The sequence below is a fragment of the Peromyscus maniculatus genome, chromosome 2 (assembly GCF_049852395.1).
Source record: "Peromyscus maniculatus bairdii isolate BWxNUB_F1_BW_parent chromosome 2, HU_Pman_BW_mat_3.1, whole genome shotgun sequence".
NCBI lineage: Eukaryota > Metazoa > Chordata > Mammalia > Rodentia > Cricetidae > Peromyscus > Peromyscus maniculatus.
In genome coordinates this window covers 15,308,157-15,331,661 of record NC_134853.1, presented here as the reverse complement: position 1 = coordinate 15,331,661, position 23,505 = coordinate 15,308,157, and positions in this window count along the sequence as shown.

Below are 23,505 nucleotides of genomic sequence, written 5' to 3'. Positions count from 1 at the left end.
ATCACATTCTGTCAGAAATGGGACCCACCAGGCACAATCCCTATGGTACACTAGTCCATGTGGCTCCAGGGCCCAGAGCTGACAATATAGAGTAGAATAACGCAGTGCAGCCTCATCATACCAGCCTAGGTGAGCCACGAATTGTAGGCATCTGTGCTGGCTAGTTTTATGTCATCTTGACACAAGCTAGAGTCATCTGAGAGGAGGGAGCCTTAATCGAGGAATTGCTTCCAGAAGACGGGGCTATAGGCAACCATGTAGGGCAATTTCTTAGTTAGTGATTGATGTTGGGGGATTCAGCCTCTGGGTAGGCAGTCCTTCAAGCTATAAGAAAGCAGGCTGAGCAAGCCGTGAGGAACAAGGCAGTGAGCAGCATTCTGCTATGGCCTCTGGATTATCTCCTGCTTCCAGTTTCCCTCCTGGTTTGAGTTCCTGCCTTGGCTTCCTTAATGAACTGAGATTCAGGATATGTATGTCAAATAAACCCTTTGCCCTAAGTTGCTTTTGGTCATGGTATTTCATTCCAGCAAGAGTAACCTTCACAAAGACCCATTCAAGAACCAGGTCTAGTCAGGCTCACTAACAAAGACCACATCCATTCAAGAACCAGATCTTGCCAGGCTCACAGACAGTTTTGTTCGTGTTTTCTGAATGAACTTCTTGTTTCAGTCCTAAACTATTTAGGTTTTTGTCTTCCATACCTTCTTTCTACTAGTCTCCAAATTTCTGGCTGACAGCTCTGACACACGCTTTCTCTGATCCTTCCTTGTGGTTTGGACAGCCTTCAATCAGTTGTGGAGAAGCTGCACTTGGTGGATGGCCTATCTTGGAATGATTTTGTTCTTCCTATGACTATACTGATGAAATAAAGAATCTAATGTGTGGTTGGAGAGAAATGGCCCAGCAGTTTAGAATGCCGCCTTATCTTTCAGAGGACTAGCGTTTGGTTTCCAGCACCCACACTGGGTGGCTCACTGCTATCTATGACTCCAGCTCTACAGCACCTGCACACATGTATATATACACACACATATGCATAAATAAAAATAAATATTTAAGAAGGAATGTGGCTGAGAAGTATAGCTCAGGGCTTCTGCTACTGAAGTGACTCTGGTCATTCCAGACTCCTTTACTGGAACATGGAGCATGCATTCAGAAGTCAAGTATCAAGGGTAAGTTGTTTTGCGTTTGTCACAGGCAGGGAACAATGTGGAGAGAAGTGGTTTGGATGTATAGATCCATTCCCAGGCTGGGTTATTTATGTTCAAATTCCTTAGTGTCTAATAACAAAGATGTCTCTTCCCTTTAGGAATGCCAGGAACAACACCCCCAGGGGACTCACGTATCACAACCGAAATTGTAAGAGTTCAGAGCCTTCATAGAGTTGGAAGTTTAGATATCATTCCGACGTTAGAGCCAGTGTTTCCTTCACAGCCGAGTTCCTGTTCCTCTGTAGATGATGAAATACAGGCAGAAGTTCTTGAGTCTTTAAAATGCTGTTTTTGATGATCAGGGTAGTTGAAAAGGAATGTGTCTAAAAGTTGTGATTCTATCCTCACACCACAGATAAGGGAAGCTCTCATTCCTTATCAAAGGAGCTCTTTGCAACAGGTGGAGACCATTATAAACTGCCATGACTCATCAAAGTACAGGGAACAACTGCTTATGTGGTACCCAGGCCCAGTGGATACATCTACAATACAACTCCTGCACCTAAGGCTCTGGAACATGGAGGAAGAAGAGGCGATCTTGGGATCTGCTGTGAGGTTGTGACCAGAAATGACAGGATTGCTTTGCCTATTCAACAATATGGCTGCATAAACAGGATGTGGACAAAGACTACACCAATAGACATGCTAACATGGAGGGGGGAAATATCTTGTGGCCCCACACCTAGACAAAGAAAGTACAGGTAACTAACTAGTAATGCTAAGATGGGGAGAATTAGTAAGCCAGGGATTAGCCCTATGACTGGTTATCCAATACCAAGTGGTCAGTCCTGAAATCATATACATATAAGCAACACTAAATGGATTCAGCAAGTTGTATTTATATATTCATGTATATATACATGTGTAACAATAACAAAGAAAAGGAAGCCATGAATTTATGAGAGGTGGAGGGCATGGAAGAGTTTGGAGGAACGAGAGGGAAATGGGGAAATGATAAAATTATATTTTAATTAAAAACAAAAACAAAAGTTGTTTTTGAGCAAACATTGAAAAGTGTCCTGGCTGTATCCAGATCAACTAAATTAGACTCTCTAGGGACCTCTTCATCAGTAATCTTGTGAAAGTCCCCTAGGGGGTTTCAGTGTGCACTGAGCAGGCCACAGGTGTAGCAGGAATCCATCTTCTTAGCTCTTAGTGTGGCAGGAGCCCAGAGCAGGGAGGTCTCCTACAGCTCAATCTTCATCCCCCTGGTTGCCAGGAAATACAATCATTTGCTATGTGAAATGGATTGGAAACACCTGGTGGGTTATACTCAGTCCCTTCACTTATAGGAAATGTTATAGTCTGAGTGTGCCCCCTAAAACTCATGTGTTGGAAATTTAATCTCCAATGCAGTGTTGAGGCTGTTAGGGAGGTGTTTAAAGTCATGAAGACGCCACACTCACTTGTGGATTAGTGCGACAACATAAAGGCCTTGGAAATGGGGACCGTTCTCTCCTGCCCTCTCCTCCATCCACTGTGTGAGGAAGCAACAAGGAAGTCCTCGTTATGATGCTTGTTTTTATTGTTAGCTTGACACAATCTCAAACCGCCTGAAGTGTTTCAGTAAGTGATTGTCTAGATCAGGTTGGCCTGTCTGCCCAGGATTGTCTCGAGTTCATTGATGGATATGGCAAGATCCAGCCCACTGTGGGCAGTACCGTCTCTTGGGTCCAGGTCCTGGATTGTGTAAGTGTAGAGTGGAAGCTGAGTACAGATGAGGATGCAGGAATTTGTTTTTCTCTGCTCTTGACTATTCTTGTGATGGGGCTAGCTGTTTACGTTTCTTCCTCCTGACTTCTCTGCCTTGATGGACTGTAGCCTGGGACAGAACTAAATATGCCGTCTCTTCCCCAACTTGTTCTTTGTTAGGATTTTTATCACAATCATGGAGAAGGAAACTAGCACACTTGCTGAACTCAGACTCTCAGCTTCCAGAACTGTGAGAGCTCAAGTTCTGTCTTTATAAGTTAGCCGGCTTCAGGCCTTCTGTCTGTTGTAATGGCACAAGATGAGCCAAGACAGAAATTCAGCCCGACTGCCGTGTGGTCAGTGCAGGTGTGGATCACCTATGTAAGCTGGAAGCTTCTTATAGAAGGCCCCTGTTCTCTGTCTTTCTCTGTCCATATGCTGGGATTAAAGGCATGTGCCACCATGCCTGGCCCTAGTTTTTGTTTGTGTTATTGAGACAGAGTCTTACTTTGTAGTTCTGGCTTATCTAGAGCTCTCTATGTAGACTAGGTTGACCTAGTCTCTGTGCAGAACCTGCTTTACTTGCTACTGAATTTATTTATTCATATTATTTTGCCAGAGAGACTTGGGAAAACATGGTTATAAAACTTTATTCAGTAGAAGAGAGTGGAGATGGTTGGGCTGACCTAGCTCTGTTCTGGCCCCTCTGGACTTCACGACTTGCTTTCTTAGCTTGGAGTTCTCATTCCCAGGAATGTCCTTGTGTGTCGGGATGCACTTCCTCAGCCCCATACTGGAATTCCCTCCCCTTCTCTTTGTACACTTGTTCCCACTCATCGGAGCCTGTTATAAATAACGTCTTCTTTGCACACTTCACCATCAGAAATATATCTCTTGCATTTTTACGCTGCTGAAGCACTTTGCATCTTATGCCTTAGTTTATTTATTCATTGATCAAGGCAGAATGGATATAGGTTTATTAAGAGAAAGTGAGAAAAACTCCAAATAGTATGTATGTGGGCATTCTGTCTTAGTCAGTGTTCTATTGCTGTGAAGAGACACCATGACCAAGGCAACTCACGTAAAGGAAACCATTTAATTGGGGGCTTGCTTACAGTTTCAGAGGGCTAGTCCAATATTATCATGGCAGGGGGTATGGTGCTGGAGAAGTAACTGAGAGCTACATCCCAATCCACAGACAGCATGTAGAGAGAGAGAGAGACTGGGATTGTGTGGGTTTTTGAAACCTCAAAGTCTAGTGACACACCTCCACCAACAAGGCTGCACCTTCTTGTCCTCCCAACAGTCCACCAACTGGAACCAAGCATTCAAATCTAGGAGCCTATGGAGGCCATTCTCATTCCGCCACAGGTGCCAAGGGAAGAACACCCTTAGTTTATTATTTAATTGAAAAACAAAAACGAGGGCCAGGCATGGTGGCACATGCCTTTAATCCCAGCATATAGACAAAGAGGTGGGAGGATCTCTGTGAACTGCAGGCCAGCCTGGTCTACATAGAGAGTTCCAGGCCAACCAGGACTTCATCGTCATACTGTGTCTCAAACAATAATAACAACAAAACAAAACAACAACAAAATGTAAAACAAAAACTATGCACATGATATACAATGTGCGGAATGATGTTTGCATGCAGTATGTCATGGCTAAACTGAGCTCATTAACATGAGTGTTATGTCACACACGTTTCCATTCCTTGCATTTTCATCCTGTCTCTTAAAATGCCAATCTTTCTGTTGAGGGATGTAGTTTGAGGTAAGGTACTTGCTTTGTGTGCATAAAGCACTGGGTTTGATCCTCAGTAACACCAAAATAAAATACGACTTTAAAGTCTCCATTATGTTGTAGAGAAAACAGGTGTTTCTTGGTTTTTGGTCATTGTTGGTAGTCTATCAAGATCCACTTCTTGAGGTAGAAACAATTTCCAAACATTGCAAGAATAATTTGAGTCTCATATACTTTTCTAGAACTGCCCACTGAACCACAGAGAAGTGTCATTTATATTTCCTGTCTGTGAAACTGGGTGGGCCCTTGTGGCTGCCTCCACAACTGAAATGTGAAGGGAGGGGAGTGGATTTAGGTGGGGTACCCAGCACCCAGAATTTGGATTTGGAGCCAAGCCCTGGTTTGCCCAGTTAGAAGTGCAGTGACTTTGAAGTCACCCTGCTAGAGTGACCATAGACCCTTCAGAGGTAGAGGGAGCAGCCTGAGGGGCACAAGGACCCACGAAGACCCCTCTTCCAGCTGACACCAGGGTTGGCAGAGATGAGTTGGCCCTGTCCTAAAGCTATATGAGTTTGTTGTAAGATTTAGGTCACCAACGCATTTTGCAGTTTGTAATGCTACTAAGTAAATAGCCTTTATTTTTCTTCCTAACCAAAACAATTTCAATTTTGTTCAAGCAGCCTCCATCCTCTTGGTCACCTAGGTGTCTGTTTGTTTATTTTAAGTGGAATTCGATCTGCTTTCCATTGTTTATTTCTGGATTTGATTCAGACTCAAGCATAGATGGAGATGTTTATTGTAGACATCATTCATTGATTGTTGCTGGGGAATGAACCAGAACCTTACACATGTTAGGCGAGCATTCTGCTACCAAGCTATGGCCCCCGGCCTTTGTTTTACATTTCATGTTTGAGACAGAGTCTCACTAAGTTTCCCAGACTAGGCTTGAACTCATGCACAGGCAGGTCTTGAACTTGATCCTCCTGGCTCAGCTTCTGGGTGGCCGGGATTATCGTTCTGTTTTCTAGGCCCGGCTTTGTTCAGGACTGCTTAGTAAGTTCATCTTTTCTCTTCTGGGAAATCAGCTGGAAGCCGCTTTCCACTCTGCTTTTGGCTTTGCCACATGAAGACGTTAAGGTCCCCATCTGTACCTATGATGTCGCCACCGAGAAATGATTCTTACACATGATGGACACGGGCCAGGAATATTACAGCAGCATGGCACTGACCACAGTAGGAACAAAGGTCTTGTCTACTGTGGGGTCCCCGGGGTCCTAGGATTCTTCTAGATCATTTGTGTCTCTAAGACAGAGCCTTTGTTCTCCAGTTCTTCAGTAGTGGTACCTGTCTTCCAGGTACCACTTCCTACAAGGAGGAAGGGACAAGAAAAAGATGAAGTAAATGCCCTGTTGTTTCTTGAGAAAAATTCTTAGACGCTGCCCAGCACATTTCTGCTCACATCTTGTGGTGCTTAGTGCAAGGGAGGCCGGGTAAAGTAACCCTTGGTGGCCAAATGCTCAGGCTGCAGCAAGTGTATGGTTGTGGGCTATCAGAGGACAGCAATGGCTCCGACACAGTGAGATGATGGATTTCTTTACCATTTAAAATCAGTTTATATTGGCTCTTCTGTCCACGTGTAGTTCAAGAGGTCCAGATTGAGTTCCCTCTGTATACCACCTCACCTAGAACGTCTCCTTCCACCAGCCTTTTGTCACAGGAGTTCAAGTTCTGGAGATCTGGAATTAGCTGGTGAACACCTGTGTCCATTTTCCCTCCTTGTTTTACCTCTTCAGAGTGCCCAGCTATGGCCAGGTAATGCATATCTTAGACAGAAATGGAAACAACTTTTGTGTCAAATGACAGCCTCATCGCAGAACTGAAAACTTTACACCCCTGCTCCCTGCCTTTTTAACTCATTTGTCTATTGTCTGGCACATAGTACAAAGCCTGGTACATGGTAGGGACTTGATTTATAATTGCTGAATGAGCGAGTGACTGGATGAATTTGGATAGAGTGATGCAGGTGGCCTAGATAGCTATATTGAGAGATTCCATAATTTCATCTTGGCTGATCTGTGATCCATTATTGATGTCTGCTGGGTGTTCAGTATTGGAAATACAGGATTATTTGCTGTTCTGGTGATTGATGGAGAAAGCACCAGATGATGCTTTTCATTAAATATCCATTCTTACCTGTTTTGCAGATCCTGTAAAGATGTGTATTTCAGTCAGTCACCATCACATAAAATTACATTTTCCACATTAAAAAAACTATGACAGTAATGTGTGTAGGTAAGGATCAATCAGCTTTTGCCGAGTCTCCATTATGTCTCCCAAAACAGTGCACTTCTCTCTGTGAGCAATCCATTAAATGCCCAGATATGTTTTAATTTAAAAAATTTACATACATCTTCATGTACATTTAATTCAATTGCCACCTTTTAACTCAAAAAAGAGAAACCTATCCAGTCTACTATATTTTGTTGGTGCTGCTTAAATTAAGCAACGGCAAATAGCCGGGGGACGATTTCAACCAACAGAAAGCCTGTGTGGAGAAGGGTCTTGTTGTTTCTGAGGAAAATAACTCTAAGTATAACTATCATCTAGGAGAAACGACAACAGCAGGAATGTCTGAGTAGTCATGGTGATAATGGGAAGCTAATGAGAACCATGTGTGCAACGGGATCCCCCGGTGGGAAAGGACATGGCTATTTTCGGTGGAATGTCTCATACAGAAGGGAAGGACTGACCTCCACTAAGAATCTTTTAGGTGCCACCCTATGTAAGGAGGCAGGGTCACCAGGAGAGTGAACATGGGAGTGAACACGGTCGAAGTGCACTGAATACATGTACGAAAATGTCCTAATGAAACCCATTGTTGTATACAACTAACACATGCTAATGAAACATTTGGAAATACGAATTTAAGAAGAGCCAATGCCAAATTACGTTCTTTTTGTGAGTCATGTTCCATTTTTTTCTGAATTCCTTAGGTCACCAGGATCCCAGCTTTATCTGCCAACTCTGTAAACTCCAGATGGCTAGCTTTTACTTCATTTTTCACAAGTTGAGTGGAAAATGGAGCAAAAGTATCCGTTCACTTCTGTCCCCCCCGTCATACTGAACATCTTGGGCAAGCCCCTAAGCCCACGCTGTCCTCCTCATTCACCCTTCCTTCGTGGAATTTTGTCTGTATTTGTTTTTTTTTTTTTTTTTTGGTTTTTGAGACAGGGTTTCTCTGTGTAGCTTTGCGCCTTTCCTGGAGCTCACTTGGTAGCCCAGGCTGGCCTCGAACTCACAGAGATCCGCCTGGCTCTGCCTCCCGAGTGCTGGGATTAAAGGCGTGCGCCACCACCGCCCGGCCTGTATTTGTTTTTTAAGACAGGCTCTCACTATATAGACCAGGCTGATCAGAACATCAAACCTCCCTGTAACATGAAATGCTAAACAGTCTTATTAATAAAAAATCCAGAGCCAAATATTGGGGTGCAAGCTGAAAGATCAGAGAGGCAGAGAGTTAGCCACTAGTTCTTACCCCTATGAAATCCTCAGTCTTTAGAGAGTGACTTCCTGTTTCCTCAGGCCTTATATACCTTTCTGCTTCCTGCCATCTTACTTCCCGGGATTAAAGGCATGTGTGCTTCCCAAGCAAGTGTTGGGTTTGAGGTGGTGGGATTAAGGTGTGTGCCACCATGCCTGGCTCTGTTTCTAGTGTGGCCTTGAACTCACAGAGATCCGGATGGATATCTGTCTCTCAAGTGATAGGATTAAGGGTGTGTGTGCCACCACTGTCTGGCTTCTATGTGTAATCTAACGGCTGGCTCTGTTCTCTGATCCCCAGATAAGTTTTATTGGGGTACACAATATATCACCACACCCCCCCAACTTGACTTCCCAAGTTCTGGGATTATAGACATGCATCACACTTCCCCACTCTTATTTAATTTTATCCTTTAAATACTAAATCTTCTGTGTGCATGAATAAGTACATGATGCATGTATGTATTTGTGAGTGTAGGCATGCACATGCCAGTGTGTGTGTTTGTGTATGTGTGTTTGTGAGTGTGTATGAGGGCATGCACATGTCACAGTGTGTGTTTGTATATGTGTGTTTGTGAGTGTGTGTGAGCATGCACATGCCACAATGTGTGTTGTGTATATGTGTTTGTGAGTGTGTATATGTGTGAGAGCATGCACATGCCACAGTGTGTGTTGTGTTTGTGTTTGTGAGAGTATGCACATGCCACAGTGTGTGTTTTATATGTGTGAGTGTGTGTGTGAGCATGCACATGCCATAGTGTGTTGTGTATGTGTGTTTGTGAGTGTGTGTATGTGTGAGAACATACACACGCCACAGTGTGTATGTTGAGGTGAGAAGACAGTCTTGGCTATTGTCTGAGACAGGATCTTGCTGCTTTGCACACCAGGCTGGCTGGCCCTGTGCTCCTGGGATTCTCTTGTCTTCGGTGCCTCTCGTCTTATCACAGCACTGGGATTACAGGTACAGCTCTAGGGATTTGAACTCAGAGCCTCACACTGCTGTAGCAAATCCACTGGGCTGTCTCCCAGCCCCTTCTGTCCCGTTCGTAAAGGAAAACACCATACAGGTTGCCTTCCTTTCATGTCCTAATGGGGCCCTAGGGGTTGTAGGAAAACTAGAAAGAGATCTTTGTTTGAATTCTTAAAGAGAGAACAGCTCAATTATTAATAGTAAAATAAAATGTAATTTGTGACCTCTCCATTTCCATTCCTTTTCTTTCCTGTTGTATCTACTATTAGAAGCGCGTGCGTGCATGCGTGCGTGCGTGCGTGCGTGCGTGCGGGTGTGTGTGTGTGTGTGTGTGTGTGTGTGTGTGTGTGTGTGTGTGGTGTATATGGGCACGGCATACATGCGGAGGTCAGAGAACAACATGCAGCTGTCTCCACTCTCTCTCTCTCTACCATGTGGGCTCTGAGATCAAATTCAGCTTGTCAGTTTAGCCGATAAGCCATCTTGCTGGCCTGTAACTCTGGATTTGACTTTAAATGACACCAGCTTTCTCTCCCTCTATTCTATGATTCCTTCCCTGGAGTATGGTGCTCTGAACAGGGGTGGGGGTGGGAATATATCGCACAGATACACTACTGCCGTCAGCTATACCTTTGCAGTTTTGTGGCCTATTTGTTACTGAGATTGAACGCCATGGGAGAGTTGGATGGCACTTAATCTCGCTGATCTTGATAAAGGGCAGATAGGCAGCAGGGAGGCCCTCTCATCGACCTGCTCCTTACTAGTGGTTTTCATCACCAGCCTCCTGTGACTGATCACCTTTCTGCCTGCAAATTCCCCGGGGAACTCAGGCTAGACTATGAGCAAATATACTTGACCCGACTCTTCAGAGTACCCCTTCCGAATAGCCTGGAAAATGTTCAAGACGATGACACAGATGAAGGCAAGACTTAAAGGGATTGTGCTCTTGAGTTTGAAGCATGATTAAAGGTGGAATCGAGTTTGCCCTGAAGGCCCTGTTGTTTCTTTCCACAGAATCGCTGGGCTCCTTGGCAATCATGCCTATGAGTCCTTTGGTGGCATCTCATTCGGTGCCGCCTGCGGGACTGTAGATTGTGGAGCATGCACTAAAGACCAATTTCCTCTCTGTCTCTGTCTCTCAGTATAGTCTCATAGAGCCAAGTGTAGCCCTAGAGTTGCTATGGTGGCTGAGGATGGCTTTGAAGTTCTGGTCCTCCTGCCTTTGCCTCCCAGGTGTTAGGATGACGGCAGGATATGAGCATCCTCTGTCTATGCAGTGCTGAAGACTGAGTGATGAAGGCTTTGACGTCTTCCTAAGCATCCAGTGCCGATTCTCAAAGTGTAATGCTCTTGGGATAAGGGTGAAGAGTGGAAGGATGGCCAAGAGACTGGGTTTGGGCAATAGAAGAGCTTCTACTTCCTGATGTATCTTTCTCTGAAGATATTTCATATATCAGCAGAACTTGTTTATGGCTTACATATTTCAGCAGAATTTGTTTATGGCTTACATATTTCAGCAGAATTTGCTTATGGCTTGGACACTGGGGGAAAAAAGAAATCTTGAGATTGCTGGGTTTTGTCCTGGGTCCTGTTTCTTCGTTCTTTGTGTATCATCAGAACCAATGGAGCACAGGTACTTTAATATCAGCAGCACAAGGCATGTCTAAAGTGGACTCCGGTGCCATGCACCAAAGCTCCCAGCAGAACAAAAGCTGTTGCAGCATCTTGCAGCTGGAGTGAGAACAATGCGGTCAGGTGTTCCTGATCTGCTGCATCCCGGTTTGTCTCTGGTGCTACCAAGGTCCTTAACTCATGAAATCAGGAAACTATTCTCTCATCTTACTTTTAGGCAGGAAAGAAGCAAATTTCATGCTGGACCAACATCTTCTGCAGGTTTCCAAGCTGAAACTTGACACTGATTCCATGGCACAGGTAGAGAGGCCAGACTTGGGGGTGAGGACAGGAGTAACAGGCTTGACGCCAGCGTTCCTCTCCTGTCCTCATGCAAGGACCTGGGGCTGTGGAAGCAAACCACTGTGGCTCCCCTAAATGGAGGCGATGACTCGGTGGCTTCTTCTATATCTCTGTCAACTGAGCATTTGTTTGAAAATGCTTATTATCATCAAAATAATAAAAAGATTTCTATGTTTCCTTCTTTTCTTCTGTGCTCACTCTCTTTTTCCTTTTCTCTCTATTTCTTTTCATTCTTCTCTTAAGATATTTGTTAACATCTACAAGGCAGGAAAAGTGATTTCTTCATTGCGTGTGAGGGGCCCGCACAAATGACCCCCTTGTATTTCCAGTACTCTAACATAGTTTATCTACTTTGCTTCTTTTTTTTTCTGGTCACATCAAGGTTTATGGCTCCAAGAAATTAGAAAATTGTCTTTTTAATTTTATTCATGTCTTTTACCCTACTCACATTTGATAGGCAAGAAACATAATTTGAAAAGATGATGTACTGTATTAGGTATATGAAACTAAATAAATATAGCAAGTGGTGGTGTACCTATAATCCCAGGATCTTGGAAGGCTGAGGCAGGAGGATTGTGAGCTCAAGAACAGCCTCAGCTACATAGTAAGACTCTGTCAAGAAAACCAAAAGACCTAAAAAACAAAGAAAAATATTAAAAATGAACTTAACCTCTCAAGATGACCAGAAGTTCTGCTTGTGCAAGCAGGTGGCTTGCCTCATCCATCCCGATGCCTCCAAATGCCTGGCCCTGTCTCTCACATGCCTAAGGAGCAAACTTGACCACAGACACAAAAGTTATTAATTAAAGTTACCATAATTTTATTATGATCTACCAGAAGAAGAAATTATGTTTACATGGTTACTGGAAACTTCTGGGGAGTCCCATCTGGACTTCCACACATTACTGGGGGCATTTGGATCTCCTCTCAGGGTCCTTTCTTAAAAATAAATTTTGAGATTGCCATGTAATTACATCATTTTCCCATTCCCTTTCTTCCCACCACGGCTCCTTGTACTCTCTCTTTGCTCTCCTTCAAATTCATGGCCTAATTTTCTTGTTAATTGTTGTTACACACACACACACACACACACACACACACACACACACACACACCCCTAGTTATATACATACAGCCTGCTCAGCCGGTCTAGTGTTACTTGTCTGTGTGTTTCCGAGGCTGACCATTTGATATTGGATAACCAGTTGGTGTGCTCTTATTATGCTTATTGGTGTCATGTTTGGTCAGGTGATGTTTAGGCAGCCATGTTGTTGACGCTTCACAGAGGTAGCTTCTGACGTTTCTAGGAGACACAATCTCACAGCAAACTCCCTGATCCTCCGGCTCTTAAAATATTTCTGCCTCGTCTTCCATGGTGACCCCTGAGCCTTAGGTGAGCGAGTTGTGTTATAGATGTATCAGTTGGGATTAGGCTCCACGACTCTGCATTTTGGTCAGTTGTGGTTTTCTGTAATGGTCCCTGTCGCAAAGAGAAATTTCCTTGATGAGGGGTGAGGACCGCTGTGGGTGTAAGGGCAAATGCTTAGACTGACACTATGCTGGTTTAGTAAGGTGGTGGTTGTAGGTTCTCCTCCAAGATCTATGACTTCCCTAGTTCTGGGTAGTTCGCAAGGTTTCCAGTACCAGACATGATTTCCCTCTTGTCGAGTGGGTCTTAAGTCAAATCAGAGAGCCACTGAGGCATGTGCACCACTGCTACACTTTTAGGGTAGTTGTGCTATCCTGGTCATTGTTGTGGTCCGTGGACATCATAACGATATTGAGGTTCATAGGTATCACAGCTGTGTAGGACTGTTGGTTGCTTCCCTCCTTTAGAAGCTTGTGTGGCACCTTCTGGTACCATGAAAGCTGGTGCTTTGGCAGGAGGATTTCAGGTCAGTTCTAGCTTGGGGGCCTCTAAACCTTTGTCTAAAATTCACAGTGTCTTCAGCAATAAGGACTTACCTTCGACCTCTAGAGGGAAACCAAGGGGGAACAGTGATAGCCTGCAATGTTTTGGGAGTCTCTTGGACAACTCTGACCAACAACTCAAAAGAGGTGTTGAGGATTTTGTTAGATAGTCTGTGGCTCTTAGGTTATAAACACACACACACACACACACACACACACACACACACACACACACACACACACGGAAAAGTGGACAGACCTTAGCAGAATCATATGGCTATGGCTTTATAAGCAGCTAAACCATGGCTGGATTTTGTGGGAAGGAAAAGTACATTATCCCATTAAAGGGATAATTATTCCTCCCATCCCTTTGGCATGTCTTCTTAAGGTGAATCAGCCTTCCTGAGGGGTGGTCTCTCCCTGGCAATGGACAGGTCTAGCTAGATTAATGTTTATATTTTGGATAGTTCGACATCGACATATTAGGTCTCTACCCAAGGCCAGAGGTATATTCCATTTTTTGGCCAGAAGGATATAGCTTTTTCTTGATGGTCCCCAATAGGACCCAGATGAAGGCTCCTTTAAGGCCATCTTCATCACTATTACCACCACCATCATTAACCAAAGGAATGCAAACAAAAATATTAATCACACCCCTTCCTACCTAAACAGAAATCATAAGTCTCACACTAGGAATTATGTAACAGAATAACTAAACTATTGCACATGGTTTATGCTCTGTAAGTAATGAGAAGGTTGGGTTTTAGGTGAATAAATCCCTCTTGGATTAATTTAAGTTTATCTAGGCAGAGCATCAAAGTCAGGCAATATATTTATTCTGCTAAATTTTAAAACAAAAACCAAAAAGAATCCTCATAGTACGCGGCTCTAGCCATCTAACCACCAGTTTGGGCAATGTTTTTAGCTGCATTACCAAGTTTTAGAGTCCCCTGGTCATTATTAGTTTTTCTTCGTAGAATGCTCTGGAAATCTTTCTGGTGAGAATACTCACTGAGTGAGTCTCAGGTGTGTGGTCCTGCATCAGAAACACAGGAATGAACTGCAGGAAGAACCTGGGAAGGCAAGGAGACCTCCGCGGGGCAAGGGCTTCGGGAGCTCGCCTTTCCTACTGGGCGAAGAAGAAACAGTGCCGGCCAACACCTGTCTCTCAGCACCTCCGTTATTTATGGATTTTCATGCTTAGCCCTTCAGCAGCCCCCGAGAAGCTGCGGGAAAACCACGAGAATCATTTGACACTCTGAAGTAATGAAAGGAATTATGGTTTCATAAGTGGGGCTGGTATCTGCGGCTTCGTTTGCACATTGGATTTTGCGCACATCCTCACCGCGCATGTGTTTCTTTGGTTAGGGTGGGTCACCTTTGGCCTTGGCCTTCACGCGTCACATTCTTTCACACAAAGAGTGACTACTACAGATATCGGGATTTTCTAACAGCTCCTGGCCCTCCAGCAGCTTTCAGCAGGTGCGTTTTGTATTTATATTTAGTCTCTTAGACACAGCAGCAGGCTTTTCGCACCATGAGGTGAATGAGGGTAGGATGGCCTACTTGAAATCACTTTCTTGACCACATTCCCAGGGAGTCGCTTCCCAAGGAGAGGGATCAGGCAGCTGGGGTAGCACTCTCTACCAAGAAATTAGTGTAGGTAAAAGCCAACTGATCTTAGCTGGTTCCTCGGCAGACTGGCATCCCAGTCAGAGGGAGAAGAGCTGAGACAGAGAGAGGAAGCTAGCTTCCTGGAGGCCTGGGGCTCCTGTGGCAGACGGGAACAGAAACTCCCACAGGCCACCTCCTTGGAGACAGCCTTCTGCTTCAACGAGGGTACAGTAAGGCTAATTTTGACTCAGGTTGAGCCCTCTGTCCCACTTTTTACAATGAGAGGAAGCACTCCCCACTTCAGCCTGCTTCCTGGTAGTCCCCCGAGAACCCTCCCCGCGTGAGTCTTCTGTGGAACAGAGTGTAGGCATGGGATGGGTGAGCTGTGTGCCAGGCCGGAGTGGTTTCCAGAGGGTTGCTCTGCTCTCTGACCTTACGCTGCCTGCTCTGTGAAACTGAATTTCTCTAAGAGTTCAGTGCCAAGGACAGGGCAGGGTTCCTCCTAAATGGGATAGTACTACAGAAAGTGTTTAAATGGTAAGACCAAATCAAAACATCGTAGACTAGGGAGATGATTCGGTAGGTAAGATCACTTACTGTGCAGGCCTGCAGGCCGGGGTTCAGTTTCCCATCACACACATGAAACGCAGAGAATGGTTCTGTTAGTCTGTAACCATAGTGATGGGGTGGGGCAGGGCAGGCAAGAGGCAGGGGGACCACTAAGGCTTGTTGGCTATCAGCCTAGCCAAAACCCAGCAAGACCTAGTTTCAGTGAGAGACCCCATCTCAAAGGAAGAAACCACAGAGTGATAGATAGTACCTGATGTGTTCCTCTGGCTTCCATGTGCACACACTCAGGCATGCACACTTGTACACACATCTGTCCAAATAGTACACACATAATCTGCACACACAAACACACCCCTCCACCTGTGTTTGTATGTGGAAAATGATACGCAAACAAGATGAACAGAGTGGATGATCAGCCCCCATTTCTTTACTAGGTCTCTAAGAATTTTTTTTTAATTGTTTTTTTTTGTTTGTTTGTTTTTTTGTTTTTCGAGACAGGGTTTCTCTGTGTAGTTTTGGTGCCTGTCCTGGATCTCACTCTATAGACCAGGCTGGCCTTGAACTCACAAAGTTCCACCTGGCTCTGCCTCCTAAGTGCTGGGATTAAAGGCATGTGGCACCCTCCCTCCCTTTTTAAAGCAATTATTCATTTCCTTTGGAATTTGTTGAGACTAAGATTCTTTCTGCATCCTCCTTGGCCTCCCCCAATCTCTTCGTAAAAACATTGTTATGGTTACATCCAATGGCTTTCTCTTCATGTTCATCCTTCAGGAAGAATGTGGACCCTGATACTTTCTATCTCTTTTTTATTAGGATTATAGATTTGGATTGCTTCAAAAATAAATAAAAACCACATACATTATATATGCAGTGTCAGATCAAACTATTTCCCGAAATGCATAAAAAGTCAATTAAGTTGTCTTTACTTCTGATAGCACCCCAGTCATCCAAGCTAACAGATGTGTGTTTTTCATGCTTCTCTTTGTGCTTACACAAGTATGGTTAACTGTTCATGCATAAATATGAGTCCTCTTTCTTGCCTTTTACAGGAAAAAATGAATGTAAATACAAGTAAATATTACTTTGCAATTGGCGTTTTGCTTTAAAATTACAGTCCATCCCTCAGGATAAAACACATATATTATTTTTAACAGGTACACACTACTTCACAGTATGGATATCCTGTGATTTATTCAGTCATTTTCTTACCTGTATCCAAAGTTTTCAGTCTTTTTCCTCTTAACACTAATATTTTGAAGTACATTGCAGCCTTTATTTCTATGTAATGGACTTTCAAGGTCGTGATGTCATTGGACCAAGGCAGTGTGTATTTTAAAATGTATTATATATCCACATATGACTGTAAAAAAGATGGCTGCCACTCTGTCTGCGCTCTCACGGGCAGTGTATGAAAGAGCCTCTCTCCCATGTTCCAGACACCACGGGTGAGATCAATATTGCTGACAGGTCTTAAATTTTATTTTCTTAATTAGCAGAATACACACACACACACACACACACACACACACACACACACACACACACGGCACACATGTGGAGGTCAGAGGACAACCTCACTGTCAGTCCTTATCTTCCTTTTTGAGACAGCATCTTCTGTTTGACTGCTACATAAGATGTATATAATTTTGTATGTGGATGTGTACATATATGTACTTGTTCGTGTATGCATGTGCATGAGTGGGTGCATGTGGATGTGTGTACATGTGGAGGTCAGAGATTGACTTTGGATGTCTTATTTACTCATTTTCCATCTTGTATTTTGAGAGAGGGTCTCTCAATGAACCTGGTCATCAATTTGCCAGGGGGGATTCTGCTTGCCTCTGACTCCATTACAAGGGCACCCTGTCACACCCAGCTTTTACATGGGTGCTGAGGATTGAACCTGGGTTCTTATGGCAAACACTTTACCAATCAGGCCGTGGCAGATGTCTGTCTCTATCCCTGTGTGTACATGAGCGTGTGCACGTACATGTGGTCAAGAGGCCAGCCATGGGTACCAGGTCTCAGCTTCCCTCAGACAGTGTCTCTTGCTTCAGTGCCGTGTTCCACAGACTGGCTGCCCTGTGGTAATCTTCTGGCAATCTTCCCATCGCTGCCTTCCATCTTGCTGCTACCACCCCCAGCCAGGTTTACATGGGTTCTGGGGATCTGAACTCAGGTCCCCATTCTTGGTCAGCAAGTTCTTTACCACCAGGCCACGTCCCCAGCCTCTATGGCGTATTTCTGCCATATTGATATGAGCTAATCTGCCGTTTGTAGTTCGCATGTGCTGTGGGCTGGATGTCTGTGTCCTTGTAAAATCCCTAGGTTGAAAGGTAACCCGGAGGCAACTGTATGCAGAGGTAGGAGGGCACAGGAGATGGCTGGTCAAAGCGCTGCACCTTCATGAATGAGATCTGCCCGTTCTAAGAGGCTTTGGAGAGCTTATTCACCCACTCCCCAGACACCAAGTGTGGGACCTGGGCCTTTCCAGCCTCCTGAACCGTGAGCACTGAAGGTCTGAGATTTGTAAATTGCTCCATCTAAGACCTTTATAACAGCCCGTGTGGATGAAGGCAGGTATTTCTCTTGGTCTACTGATTGTCTTCTGCTTTTATGATGGCATCTCTAACTCCTGGACTTCTTAAGTCGGCTACATGCTTTTCTGAAACTTCACCGCTGCTGGGTGCTGCAGAGTACCCCCTTTTCTTTCTCCTCCCTACACCACTCTCCTTCCGTCTCTCAACAGCTTGTTACCTAGTTCTTCTGTCCTGTGTTTTACCCACGCAGCTGCGAGCTGTGCCCGCTGGCCTTTGGTTTTCCTCTCTTAGAGCTTAGAGCACTGGTCAGCTGACTGTCGTCGTCACTTGTGTCTGTTGCTCAGACTCTGGCATCGCCCTGCAGCTGGAAGAGCTCCGCTGTAGCCAGCCACTGGACTTGGGTTTTCTCCCTCACCTCTAGGACAACACAGGCAAAACAGCTCTTCACTTTCACCCCTCCAGTCGGTTCTCCCACCAATTTCTCTGACCTTCTCAAATGCGTAACTGTCTCCCACCTGCCTTGGATGTCTTGTGTCATCTCTAGTCATAACACCAGCCACCCATCTGAGCCCTGTCAAGGCCCGACCTTGCCTCTTGATCCCCAATGCGTGGATCTGCCATCCACCTCCTTGTGAGGAACAACTCCCATTTTTGAAACTGTAACCCCCTTGATTTTCATCTATTCTTAATATTTTAAAGCTAGAGTCCATGTATGAGAGAAACATTGACTATTTCTATCTCTGAGTCTGGCTTGTTTCATGTCCTACAATCGATGCGATTCCACTCTTCTTCATGAATGGATAAAACTCCACTGTGTCTCTCGACCCTTCTTATTTATTTATCCATTGATAGGCAGCTGGGCTGTTTCTATTCCTTGGCTATTGTGAAAGTTACCAGGATGAACATGGGTGTGCGGGTATCCCTATTGTTTCCTGAGGGCATGTTTTAAAGATGGTTTTAACAGATAGGTCAGGCGGGAAAGTGAGAATCTCAGATGGTAGGTGTAGAGCTCTTAGGGGTGAGTGAAGTGTTCTGAGAACGTCACAAGGAACAAGCAGATTCCACATGGAGTAGAGACATGTGTTTTGTAAGCTAGGCTGGTTTTCCGAGCACTCTTCCTGGTTCCCACCTGATGGGTGGAAAGACTTAATTCAAGTGTTGACTTTGTCACTTCTGTGAAGAGGGCAGAGCTGGTCACCCCTGGAAACAGCAGATTCTGTCCCTGGTGGTGACAGAAAGAACGCAGATGACTGAGCTCTGAGGGCAGGACCAGGGTTCGGGGAGGACCCGGGTGGAAGGCCATGTAGGGAGGTGATGGAAGAGGCAGGCTATACAGACTTCCACAACTTGCCAGCTGAGTAACTTAGGACATTATTGGATATCTGCTTGTCCAGTTTGTCATCTGTAGAGGGCAGTGCGAATGACTTCCATTTCGTATGGTTCTGGGAAGTCCAATGAACTGTGGGAAGCACAGTGGGTTGAAATGTAGCACAGTGCTGGCATGTAGTAAACGTTAGCCAGCATCACTTCCGTGTGGCCTCTCCTCTATAACAGGATGCTGCTTTTGGAGGCTCCTTCTTTTACTTTGTTTAGGGAGATAGCACCTTCTTATCGTCCTCACTCTAAAAACTATGCTAACCTCCCAGGTGTCTCCCTCACCTAGATTCTCGTAACCATGGGATGCCTCCTATCACCACATGCTCTTCCTATTTTCATCTTGACTCTGGATCCATTCTGCCTGTGGGTATCACATTTTAGTCCCCAGTTGGTTTCTCTCAGGCTGGTCCCCGTAGTGTCCTCAGAACTGCTTTGACTTCCTTAAGAACAGAAGAACAGGGCTGGGGAGAGGGTTCATCGGATCCGACTTGCTGAGTGAACCGATGACCTAAGTTAGGATTCCCAGAACCCATACAGAAGCCCGACGCAGTAAGGCATGGGTCAGCAGTCCCCACACTTCTATGGGAATATGGGAAATGGAGATAGGAACATTCCTGGAATTCAGGGTGGTTAGCCTGGTGGTGAACAAGAGAAACTATGACTCAAAAAATGTGGAAGTCAAGGGCCAACACCCAAGGGAGTCTTCAGTTGTCTACACACACGTGGTGGCATGCTGCCTCTCCCCCGCACACAAGGACGTGAAGGGCCAGGGCTACAGCACAGTGGTAAGGTATTTGCCCAGTGTGTGTAAGGCTCTGGATTTCACCCCCAGTACAGTAAACAGGAAAGGAACCGAAGAAATGAAAAGATTTAGAGCCAGGCATGGTGATGTGTACATTAAATTCCGGCATTCTGAAGTCGGAGTCTAGCTAGTTCCATGCTAATCTGGGGACTGTAATGAAACTCTGTTTTAAGACAAACAAGGAAGTGTATTCTGTAGCACGCCCTCCACTCCCAGTGGTCCCCTCATTTCCTGTCCTGCGCTTCCTCAGGTGCCATTACTGTTAGATCCAGATTAATGCAGACATTTCCAGAAAGCACTTTCTGACTTCCTGAGATTTCTGCAAGTGGGTCACCTCCACTAGATGTTTTACATGTGTTGAATTCAGCACAGTTGAAGCTGAGCTGCTGAATCACTCATGTTCATCTTTGTACAGCTCCTCTTAATGAATGTCAGCAGCAGAGCATGGGGAACACATCCTGCCAGCCCCTGTACGAATTAAGCACACCCAATAAGAAACAATTGACCTCAACACATTTCTTTATCTCTAATACTTATCACTCACTGCATTTCTCAGCTCCGTATTTATGTATTCAGTATGTCTTTATCCACCTCCTTTTTATGCTATTGGCTGTTGTTTTAACTGTAACTATGTTCTACTCTGAATTATTGTCAACAATTGGAATATCTTTTCTACTGCACATGTGTGACTGTCCTAATCTTCCCTGATATGTCCAGTGCTCCGCTGTGTAAAGCACCAGCCGGCTGTCCTAATCTTCTCTGATATGTCCAGTGCTCCGCTGTGTAAAGCACCAGCCCTTCTTAGGATGACAAAACCGTCAGTTTCTGCCCCCTGCTGTTCCCACCACCTCCCATTGCTTGACTCAGCTTGGGTGTGACTGACATCCAGGCCTGTTCCTGCCTCAGAGCTGTGCTTGTTCAATTCCTTCTACCTGGAAGACCCTTCATCCAGGAGTCTAGCTGGAAGACTCTTTTGAGATATTCCTCTGCAGGGAGCTAATGAAATCCCGAGGCAAGGAGTATCGTTGACATGGTTATTGCCCTGTCAAGAACTCGATGCCTCCGCCCTATTGGAGTGGAAAGGCTTCCCTGCCGCCCAGGGTGAAGCTCAGAAGGATGGCCAGGCCTTTCTCAGGTCTGAGTGTGAATGCTAACAGAAAATGCTCACCATAGCCCCTCCCCGTGTTTATGGTCTGAAGATGGCTCCACTACAGAGACTGTCCCTACGATATTAGCTAAGCCTGCTTCCTTGTTCAGTCCTATGCAATAACACTTTCTCCCTGTTCGATTGTATATGATAAATTCAGTGAGCTTCTAGGGTGCTTCAGTTCCTCCATTAGAGAGTATAGTCCACCCGACTCTAGCTTTTCTGTGTCTGTGTGTCTGTCCTTGCTACATTCCCTCACAGTCCCAGTTATGTCCATTCCTGAAGCCAAGCAAGGACATGGATAATTGCAAATGTTACCTTTTCCTCTTTCTTTCTTTCTTTCTTTCTTTCTTTCTTTCTTTCTTTCTTTCTTTCTTTCTTTCTTTCTTTCTCTCTCTCTCTCTCTCTCTCTCTCTCTCTCTCTCTCTCTCTCTCTCTCTCTCCAACAACAATAACAACAATAAAGAGTGTGTGTTGTGAATATGTGGAAATCAGAGGATCATTTTGCAGAGTGCATTTTCTCCTTTCACCATTTAGGTTCTGAAGCTCAAACTCAGGTTTGGCAGTGAGTGACTTTATTATCCCCTGAGGCATTTTGCTAGCCCATAAATGGCACCTTTTCTTTCTTTTTTTAAAAATTTTTATTATTAAGAAATTTTCTATTCATTTTATATACCAATCACAGTTCTCCCCTCTTCTTCCCACCCCCAGCCTCCCCCCACCTCCATCACCGCCCCCCCATTCCCACCTCGTCCAAGGCAAGGTCTCCCATGGAGAGTCAGCAGAGCCTGGTACATTCAGTTGAGGCAGGTCCAAACCCCTCCTCCCTGCACCAAGGCTGTGCAAGGTGTCCCACCATAGGCAGTGGGCTCCAAAAAGCCAGCTCAGGCACCAGGGATGGATCCTGATCCCCCTGCTGTGAACCCCCAAATAGTTCAAGCTAAACAACTGTCTTGTGTATCCAGAGGGCCTAGTCCAGTCCCATGGGGGCTCCACAGCTATTGGTCCACAGTTCATGGGCTTCCACTAGTGTGGCTGGCTGTCTCTGTATGTTTCCCCATCATGATCTCAATGTCCCTTGCTCATAGAATCCCTCCTCTTTCTCATCGATCGGACTCCTGGAGCTCGGCCTGCCACCTGGCCGTGGATCTCTGTATCTGTTTCTATCAGTCACTGGATGAAGGCTCTATGATGACAGTTAGGGTATTCATCAATCTGATTACCAGAGTAGACCAGTTCAGACACCCTCTCCACTATTGCCAGTAGTCTAGGGTGGGGTCATCCTTGTGGATTCCTGGGATCTTTCCTAGCACCCTGTTTCTCCCTATTCCCATGATGTCTTCATTTATCATGGGATCTCTTTCCTTGTTCTCCCACTCTGTCTCTGTTCCAGCTCGAACCTCTCATTCCCTTATGTTCTCATCCCCCATCCCTTGCCCTCTATTACCCCCCTCACCCTCAGTTTGCTCATGTAGGTCTCATCTATTTCTCCTTCACTGGGCAATCTATGTGTCCCTCTTTCGGTCTTCCTTGTTAGCTAGCCTCCCTGGAGCTGTGGGTTGTAGTCTGGTTATCCTTTGCTTTATATCTAGTATCCACTTATGAGTGAGTACACACCGTGTTTGTCTTTCTGAGTCTGGGTTGCCTCACTCAGGATGATTTTTTCTAGTTCCATCCATTAAGTGGTACCTTTCCATTGTGCTTCTCGCTATCATTACACCCGCACTGGAGACTCACTGTGTATCACTGCGCTCACATTAGAGACTCCAATATCTCCCTGTCTGTCTGTCTCTCTCTATCATCTATCTATCTATCTATCTATCTATCTATCTATCTATCTATCTATCTATCTATCTATCAATCATCTATCACCTATCTATCTAAGAATGAATTTTGGTTAATCTTAACTGTCAGCTCAACAGGGCCCGGACTCACCTAAGAGGCGTGCCTCCAGATGGGTGTCTAGGGGTGCTTTCAGGAAGGATTAGCTAAGGGAAGAGCATCCTTTCCCAGAGTGGGTGGTGCCCTCTGGTGGGATCCCAGATGCAGAGGCGATTGGGGCTGGGGGGAGCGGTTCTGGTTCATGCGCCTGCCTTGCACCTCTCTGGGGAGGGGCCTTAAACCATCCTTGCTGCTGCTGTCACCATCCTTGGCTGACTCAGAATCAGCTCCTTCAGCTTTTCAGTACGGCTGAAGACCAGTGGTTTTCTGAGGAGCTTTTAGGTCTTTAACACCAGACCGGAAGTACCGTTCAGCTTTGTGGTCTGAGCAAGCGGGGTCCTCAGACTCAAACAGCCGTTGTGGGTAATGTTTGCAAGATGTTCTAGCAAATACCTTTTATCAGCACTGATCCCGGTTATGTTCCTCCAGAGAATGCTAATATCTATCTATCTATCTTCTCATTATCTGCCCAT